The sequence below is a fragment of the Gracilinanus agilis genome, chromosome 3, assembly GCF_016433145.1.
Source record: "Gracilinanus agilis isolate LMUSP501 chromosome 3, AgileGrace, whole genome shotgun sequence".
In the NCBI taxonomy this organism is placed as follows: domain Eukaryota; kingdom Metazoa; phylum Chordata; class Mammalia; order Didelphimorphia; family Didelphidae; genus Gracilinanus; species Gracilinanus agilis.
The window spans coordinates 580,630,202-580,640,466 of record NC_058132.1 but is presented as its reverse complement, the minus strand read 5'-3'; the positions used below and the strand labels follow the sequence as shown (position 1 = coordinate 580,640,466).

General features: G+C 32.0%; 1 pseudogene; it reads left to right on the top strand.

Annotated features, from left to right (window-relative positions):
• The first annotated feature begins 309 nt into the window (after positions 1-309).
• On the top strand, positions 310-5,581 carry LOC123241866 (annotated as a pseudogene).
• Positions 5,582-10,265: the final 4,684 nt, after the last annotated feature.

The following is a 10,265-nucleotide window of genomic DNA, read 5'->3' as shown; positions in this document are numbered from 1 at the left end:
AAAAGATCTAAGAATTCTAATCAATCCAATGGCAAACCAAAATTCCTGAGGACTTGTGATAAAGTATACTGCCTACTTTCTTATAGAGAGGTGATAGACTCAAGATATAAATTAAAACAGACATTTTTGGACCCAGGTGTTTGTTATACTGATTCTCTTTCACTTTTCAAATTGGGAGGGTGATAGAAGAGGTGTGCTAGAGCTAAAATATCCAAAACACAGAAAATGAAAAGTTAGAATTATTGAAATATTTTATTTGAAAATTCACAGAAAATAAAAGAAAGAATATCAGGAAGAAGAAAAGATATTATGGGCAACCTTGAAAGTTACTTATTAAAAACAATTTCTGCAGACAAGTTAAACCATGTTAATGGTAACAGACAGGCCTCATACCTATCAATGAGTTTGGTTTAAGTCTATCTCAAGCTTGTGAAGACTTCTCCCATAAAAACTGGAAGGTGAAAGCAATTTGCTCTAGTTGCCATGAAGGTAGCTAAAGCATGTGCTGTGGTGTACTTAAAATTTGGTCAGATTTTGAAGATGCCAAAGTTATCCTTTACAGTCATCCTGACTTTGATGACTCTGGATGAGAGACCTTTAAGGCTCTTTGTGTAACTCTGAAACATTTAAATCAAATTCACATGCATGTCAAGACAACACATTTATGATATTATTGATCCTCTTCAAAATGGAGCATCAACAACAACAAACAAAATCTATAAGTAATCCTTCTTAAATAATTGTAAAAGTTGAAAATTAGCTCTATAATTAAATTAGATCATAAGCTAGGCAAGGGATGATCTTTTGCCTTTTTTCATATCCTTCGAACTTAGCATAGTGCCTGGCACATAGTAGGTGCTTAATAAATGTTTATTGAATTTTTAAAAACGTTCCTTGTTGAATAGATTACAATTTTTAAAATTCTGTATTTAGAAGTAACAGTTTTTTGTTCAATCCTCTTTCTCTTATCTACTATGTAGAAAATTAATTATTACTGTGTAAATGATCAGTTTATTTGGTGTTTTTAAGTTTAGCATAAAATTATCATAATAAATTTAGAAAGACCTGTCAGAACAAGGTAGTAAAAAAGAAAAAAAACAAAAGCAAAAAGTCTTATTATAGTAAAGAAATTAATAATACTAGTAAAATAAAGTGAAGAAGAATCTTCAGAAGGGAGATAATATTGCAATTATATTGACTATGTTCCTGTAAATATGAATAAAACATGAAATCTAAGTGTGATTGAGAAGCTTATAAAGCAACTAATAGAAAATATAATTAAAATTAAATTAAATTAAAATTCTGTTATAAACCATAACTAAGATAACTGATGATGTGGAAGAGAAAGTACATCTTAATAAACCAGTGGACACTAAAAAGAATGGAGAGGTTTTCAAATTAAAATAAAATAAAAATAATCTGAACATGTAGAAAGAAATCCTGACCTGAATCAGGTATTTGGAAGGTGGAAAAATATGATATAGAAGAAGGAAGTATCATTAAACACTCAGTTTTATTCTAATTAGAACAAAGGTCTTCTTGTAGAAAAGAGAATGAATTTTCTTATACCCTAATAACCTTCATGAAACATGCTTGATAAGTAGAAACATTTATGCTATATACTGTATAGAAAGAAAAAAATAATATGTGTCCTCAAGGAGTTTAAGATCTATTCGAATGTTGATGTAGATCCACAAGTTATATTTTGAACACGTTTATCCAGCTTGGTCAGAGGGAGGAAAATGTTGAGCAATGATGATTGGTAAGATCTTCCTGAGAGTACTGGGGAAGGTATTTGTTGCCTGATTAACAATGGAGAGGACTGCTATTTACCAGTGGCAGCATCCCTATATCCAGAACATAAAGAAAAAATTTCAGACCTGTAATAGCTGATTACCAGTTTCCACTTCAGAGAATCAGAGAACTTGGAGATCCCTTCAAAACATTTAGTTCAACTCATTCTGAATAGCAAGCAAATGGTCATACAGCCTTTTCTTAAAGACCTCCAAATATTGTGAACTCATTATTTCCTAAAAGAGCCCATTCCACTTATGGAAGGTTTTTAGTTTGATTTACTTATATCAAGCCTAATTTTCCATCTTAGTACCTTTGACCCACTACTGTTAGTTCTTCCTTATGAAGCCAAACAGAAAAAGGCATCTAATTCTTTTTGCCACAGTACAACTCTTCAACTAACTTATGAGAGCTCTCCAATCACCCTTTTGCTCAGGTTAAATGTTCCCAGATTGTTCATAATCTATATATATAAGTGTGAACTTGAAGACATTTACCATTTGAGTTTTTTCTATATCATAATCAGATTATTTATGTCTTTCTTTAACTGTGGCACTCAGAACTGAATAAAATATTATATATGTGGCCTCATAAAGACAATGAAAACAGCACTTTATTTATTCCTGAAAGCTATGCTTCAATATAAGTTTCTAGGACATAAGCTTTTTTGACTATCAAATTATACAGAACTCAAAGCACATCAAAATAGCTATATCTTCAAAAAGCTGTCTAAACATGCCTCACCATTTGGCACTTGAAACTTCAACCCAATTTATGCATTTATACCTTTTCAATTTTGTTTTCTTAGGGTTAGTCCATTGTTCTAGCCTGCCACTTCCAGTGATTCAAATGAAGACAGATGATGCAACTAAAAGTAGACTAGCCTATATTGCCAGGGATAATGAAATTTAAGGTAAGAAATAAGATCATATAGGGTTATGTGGTATTGTTATTGTTGCTGATTAAAAATAGGAGCTTTAGAAAATAAAGATTTGGGAAATAAGCAATAGGTTAGAATGTGATGTATGACCACAGAATTTGGATTTTTGAACTAAATCTATCTCACCCTTACTTAGAATGATCTCCCTTCTCACTTTTGTCTCTTGATATTTCTGGTTTCTTTTAAGGCTCAGCAAAAATTCTGTATTCTAGAGTAAGCATTTCTAACACATTCTCCCCATGGTCACTTGAGACTTTAAAATACTTTTTTTCTTTCCTTCTACTCTATATTTAATGGAAATATATATGTTTATTTACATCATACTCTTTAATATACAAGCCATATGAAAGAATGATAAACTTTTTTGGCCTTTTTTATATTTTAGGACTTAGTATAGTGCTTAACATATTATTATTTTTAATATCAATATTTCTGAACAATTGGTTGATCTCATCAAGAGGGGATTAAATTAAAAACAGACTAAACTAATAAAATGTATGATATTGTACAGAATGGCAACTACAAAATGAGAATAACTATTATTGTGGGAAGGTCATGATTCCAGTTCACTTAGAAGAAGAATTGGGTTTGATCTCCTTTTCTTTTCTCTTTTTTAAATTTAGAATATTTCTCTATTGTTATATGATTCATAATTTTTCATACCCCTCTTCACTCCCCATTCCCAGAGGTGACCAGCAATTCCACTGCATTATACATGTATCATTGTTCAAAATCTATTTCTGTGTTATTCATATTTGCAATAGAGTGATTGTTTAGAGCCTATATCCTCAATCATATCCCCATCAACCCACATGATCAAGCAGTTCTGTGTTTCTGCTCCCACAGTTCTTTCTCTGGATGTAGATAGCATTCTTTCTACTAAATTCCTCTGGATTGTGCTGGATCATTGCATTGCTGCTAGTAGAGGAGCCATTATATTTGATTGTGTCACAGTATATCAGTCTCTGTGTACAATGTTCTCCTGGTTCTGCACCTTTCGCTCTGCATCAATTCCTGGAGGTTGTTCCAGTTCACATGGAATTCCTCCAGTTCATTATTTATTTCAGCAAAATAATATTCTATCACCATCAGATACCACTATTTGTTTATCCATTCCCAAATCAATAGACACCCCCTCATTTTTTCCAATTTGGTGCCACCACAAAGAACATGGCTATAAATATTTTTTTACAAGTCTTTTTCCTTATTATCTCTTTGGGGTACAAATCCAGCAGTGATATGGCTTGATCAAAGGATTTGATCTGCTTTTCTTAAGAGACTGGAAATAGGAACAATGCATAGAAATGACAAGGAGATGATTTAGACTTCATATGAGAGAAAACTTCCAATGCCTATAGAGATATCTAAAAGTTAAATGGACTATATTGGAAGGGAATCATCTTAAAACAAGAGAGTAAAGACTTCTTTGGAGTATGGCACAGGGGAGTCTTATTCAAGTATGTGCTGAATTAGGTTACTTCTGACCCTAGATTTTCTCTATTGTAATAGAAATTAATTGAGGGAAGCATTCAACAAAATACAGTTTCTCATGATTATTGGATAGAGAAAGTATACATTAGGTAAAAATGTCAGTATTCTATTTGATGTTTGGCTGGACATAAAGGATTTGCTTCAGAATACTCTGATTGAGATGCAGTGTGTAATATTAGAAAGAACAATGACTCTGAAGGGAAATGATCAGCATTCATATCCTCTCTCAGATACTTATTTTTGAACATGGGTAGTATGTTTACTTTCCTCTGCCTCTATTTCTTATCCATAAAATGAGGGATTTGAATTGCATGGCTTCCAAAGTTCCATCCAGATAAAAATCAATAATAGTTATTCTCATTTTGTAGTTGCCATTCTGTACAATATCATACATTTTATTAGTTTAGTCTGTTTTTAATTTAATCCCCTCTTGATGAGATCAACCAATTATTCAGAAATATTGATATTAAAAATAATAATATGTTAAGCACTATACTAAGTCCTAAAATATAAAAAAGGCCAAAAAAGTATATCATTCTTTCATATGGCTTGTATATTAAAGAGTATGATGTAAATAAACATATATATTTCCATTAAATATAGAGTAGAAGGATTTATTTTTTTACTCTGAGAAGTAAAAGGTTTAAAAAGTATGGAGTCACTGTGTCTTAGACCAGGCCTCTCCTCTGGTCACCTCTTCCATGGTGCTGTGTGTTTGCTGAGAGCACTTAGCACCACTCTCTGCTTTTTAATGAATTCCAGAATGAATAAGAAATAACAATAAATAATTATTTCTTGGACAAGGCAAATGACAATCTTCTACCAAGATGAACACTCAAGATGATTCAACCATCTGCAGCTAGTTCTCTGGTTGGCAGAGTAAATGAGTCAAACACTATGAAGCCTCATCCAACAGGACACTTTGGAAGGACCAACTAATATTCAAGTCTTCTAACACCAATGTTGCTGTAGAGCCAGGGCATAGTGAAAATGAAAGCCTTAAAGAGTCTCTCAAGAAGCTTTTGATCTCATGATTAAAGAAAACCATTCTCAGTACTGGAAAGAAGTGGCAGAAAAATTGAGGAAGGTACTTTATGAAGTACTACAAGAAAATGAGAAACTTCATAAAGAAATCAAACAGAAGGACAATGAAATTGCCCACCTAAAAGAAGAAAATAAGGAAATGGCAGAATTAGCAGGACATGTGCAATATATGGCAGATATAATAGAAAGGCTAACTGTTAAGTCTGTAGAAAACTTTGAATTATGAGACAATCTAGCATTTGAGGATTCTGATTCTGGAAGGGAAGAAGTACACAAAATTCTGAAGAAAATAGCCAGATTGACGTGCGATGAATGAATGCTTTATCTACAAATGAATGACCATTTACATTTTTTTTTAACTGTTGACTGTTTGGGTTTGGCTGTTGGGAAATAGCACTGCCCAAGTTTATCTTCATAATTTTGGGGTTACTTTTTTAATTGGTGAAAACCTTGAACATTTGGTTCTTTTTTTTCCCTCTTAGCTTGAGTCTTACTGGCATAGAATTAATTGTATTCTGCAAATCATTATAGTTTGCTTTTGAACACTTGTTTTAAAATACAAATACTACGCATTTTAATTTTGTGATACCTCATGTAAATAGCATCTTTTCAACTGAGTCTGACATGACATGCATTTGATAAATAAACTGTAATCTCCCATCAATTAAAAAAAAAAAAGTATGGAGTCTCCAGAAAAAAATGTAGTGATGCTCACTTCCTATTTTCAGACAAAAAGGTATAGGAAAAGGAAGACAAGTTCATCAATATAGCATTTTTAAAATTTATAGTAAAGAAAGTAGTTCAGCACAGCCAAAAAGAATAGCTTTAAAACTAATATTTTAAATTAATTATGTACTATTTACTTAAAGCCACAAGTTGTACATATTAGACTTTGCAATTTCATATGCAATCTTCCTTGGTTTTATATGTGAAAATATTAATGCTTATTGTGTTTGTGACGTACAAAACATAATTTTTCCCTCTAAAAGTGTGAAATATAGTGTAGCCTTGGCAAGAGATACATGTCAGGTAACCTGAATAGAGGGAAAATATTTAATGTGGAAAAAGGGCACTGAAGAAAGACTCAACAAGACTCAGTTCCAGTCCAAATATAATTCTTATGACATAGAACAAATAATAATCTCTCTGATATCTGCAATTTAAGACTCCATATTATATCCAATATCAGACACAAAATCATCCATTAGTATTTTAAACAAATTAATGAATTTACTTTTCACTATGTTTCACAAAGAAACAACTTTTGACAATTGTTTTCTGATGTTTTAGGATTCAAATTTACCACCTTCTTCCCTTATCTTCCCACCCCTCAAATGTGGTAAATAGTCTAATATAAGTTATACTCATACCTTCATGAAATACATATTTCCATGTTGCTCATACCATGACAGAAGACACATATTACATATACAATAAAAATCTCAAGAAAGAAATATATTGGCATGTTTTAATCTGTATTTAGACCCCGATAGTTCTTTTTTTGGCTGTGGATAGCATTTTCATCAGGAGTTCTTTGTTATCTCTGACATGTGCTTCACTGATAATGGTTTAGTCCTTCACAGTTGATCATCAATAATATTTTTGTCATTGTATAAGTTATTGTCCTGGTTCTGCTAACTTACACTTTTTATCAGTTCATTTAAGACTTTACAGGTTTTTCTTAACCCATCTTGTTCATAATTTCTTTTGGCACAATATTATTTCATTAAAACCATTCCATTCTATTAAAACTGTACTAAAACTTATTTATCTATCCCCCAAGTAATGGAGAACCCACCAGTTTTCAATTCTTTGCCATTAGAAAGAGTAGCTAAAATGTTTTGGTCCTGGTAATTATTTTCCCTTTTTCTCTGATTTCTTTGGGATACAAACCCTGCAATGGTATTGCTGATACAAAGGGAATTCACAGTTCTATGGCCCCCCTGAGCCTGGTTCTATATTGTTTTCCAGAATGATTGCACTAGTTCATATTTTCATCAACTGTGCACCCGCGTCCCAACCTTCCTATATCCCCTCCAATATACATCATTTTCCTTTTTTGGTCATGCTAGCCAATATGAGGTGGTATCTCAGAGTTATTTCAATTTGCATTTCTCTAATCAATAATGATTCAGAACTTCTTTACTTACAGCAATGGATAGTTTTAATTTCTTCCTCTGAGAACTTCCTGTTCATATCCGTTGACCATTCCTCAGTTGGGGAATGCTTTGCATCCTTACAAATTTGACTCAGTTTTCCATAAGTTTGAGAAATGAGGCTCTCTTCAGAGACATTAGCTATAACAATTTTTTCCCAAGCTTTTTGTTTCCTTATAATGTTGGTTGCTTTGGTTTTATTTATACAAAACCCCATTAATTTAATGTGATCAATATTATCCATATGATTTTTTGTAATTTTATCTGTGCCACATTTGGTCATAAATTCTTCCCTTATCCACAAGTCCAACAGACAAACTTTTCCATATTCCCTCAAATTTTTTTATGTTGTTATCCTTTGTTTCTAGATAAAGTATCTATTTTTTTAACTAGGTGGAAGAGTGGTAAGGGTGGGTAATGGGGTTATTATCTTAAGGGTCATATGAGATGCATATAAAATGCTTTCCAAACTTTAAAATAATATGTATAATACATATAACATTTGTGTATATATCTACCTATATATTTATTGACTACAATTATATATGTGTATTCACCTATGCATATATACATGTATACATATATGGGCAAAATTCTTTGCATGTTGTCTCCCCATTAGACTATGAGCTCTTAGAGAATAGTCTTTGGTTGGTGATTATTCCTGCTTCTTCCTTCCTTCCTTCCTTCCTTCCTTCCTTCCTTCCTTCCTTCCTTCCTTCCTTCCTTCCTTCCTTTCTTCCTTCCTTTCTTTTTCTTTCTTTCTTTCTTTCTTTCTTTCTTTCTTTCTTTCTTTCTTTCTTTCTTTCTTTCTTTCTTTCTTTCTTTCTTCACTTCTTTCTTTCTCTCTTATTTTCTTTCTTTCTTTTCTTCTTTCTTCATTTCTTCCTTTATTTCTTTCTTTTTCTCTTTTTCACTAGGAGTAATCACAATCATTGGGCCAAAATCAGGACTTAATAAATGACTACTGATAAATTGAAAAATGGCTATTTTGATAAGATATTCTTTAGGATTTCTTCTATTTCTACCATTCTATAATTCTTATAAATTATTTTGATGAAGATAATGATTTTGATCATAACAATGATAATGATAATAATATTTGGGGGAAAAACCTAGAAAGAAGTGAAGAATTTAATTATAGTGAAGCCAATTAAAAATAATAAATGGCTGTTTAAAAATGGTCTTGAATAGATTTGTCATGCACTATAACATCTCAAGGAAAATAGAGCTCTTTAATTACATTATGTATAACCTTTTATTTTTTTAATTTTAAAATTAAATGAAAGTGATGAGATATACCATCATTCCCTATTGGCAAACATATGTATATATAGATATAAAGATGAATATGATGGAGAGAAGACAGGGCATTATATGATCTTCTATAATATCTTCCAATCTCTTCCTGATTGCATATACATACTTTTCCTGTCCTCTCCCCTTTCACTATTTACCTTAAAATGCACTATATCTATCTATGAATGTGGCATTAGAAGTTATTAAAACAATTCTGACTCAAATGACTGAAATTGGTTTCTTCTAAAAACCCATCCTTCACAGAGAATAAAATTTTCATTTTTAATTTAATTAGCTTAAGAGTAATGCCTAAGAAGAAGGTTTCTCCAAACCCATAATTCTTTAAAACTGTTCTCAAATACAATTAATCAAATCAGAAATTTCATTAATAGGTGATGATTCTTCTGCTAATCATTTTTGTCTATAAATTAAAGTAGGTCTTTAGGGGTATACCAATACTTTCTGTCTTATCTTGAGTTACTCATTATACTTGAATTATGTGTGAAATTAACATAAAAATATAACTCCTAGTTGGCACAAGTGTGTTAAGGTAGGATCCAGAGGGACAGGGCAGTTTCTGAATTCCAGAATGGGCTAGTGGAAGCCCCCCTGTGTGACCTCTGACCCAGTGGCAAGGTATGATCACATTCCTAGACATCAGAACATGTCCCAGACCATCCAATTGAAAACCAACTAGGTGTAATTTCATAGGAGATATAAGATTGAGGACAAGCGAAATCTGTCTTTTTAGCTCTGTTCCCTTCCTGAACTGAAGCCTCCTCCTTGGCTGACCTTAATTAATCTGGCCAGATCTTTGGCTGGCCTTCATTAATCTGGCCAGACCATGTGGTTAGCTGGGGCTTCATGTTGCCAATGGTAAACTGGCCAGGACTGATTGGAAAACAGCAGCATGCCTGGTAAACTATGGTAGTTAGAAAGATCAGGTAATATCTTTCTCCCTTTATTTCTCTTTACTGATAAATAATTATAAGTTTAGTATAAAATCTCCAAGATTAATTTTTAGTAATAAAAATTAGATCATTTTTTAACGTTCAAGTACTCAAGTATTTTCAAATTTAAATTTATGAATGAGGTTGTAAATTATGAGACAGTATTTCTTTTTGAGTTCTCTTGTCTTCTGATGTACTGGTTTATTGTTATTGTTCCTCTTTCCATAGTTCATGCATCATTAGTGTTGCCTGTCTTAGAAGTTGCTAGAGGTCAAATAACTGTGACTCTGTAGGTCTCATTGTACAACATTACATCAAATTAAATGATTAATAAAATATTTTTAATGATGACAGTGATGATGATGTATACTTCTGGGTTCTATTTACTATTGCCCTCACAAAAATCACTTAATATCTCTGAGCATTATATCGCAATTTCCAAAATGGTGGTAATGACACATATAATAATTCTCAAATGAGATACAAGAGGTTTATACAGCATCATGTAATCCAAAGATTAAAAAAAAGTTCTCTTATGCATAAAGTATGTTCAAATTTGTCAGAAGAAATGTTTATGCAGATTTAGTAGAATGA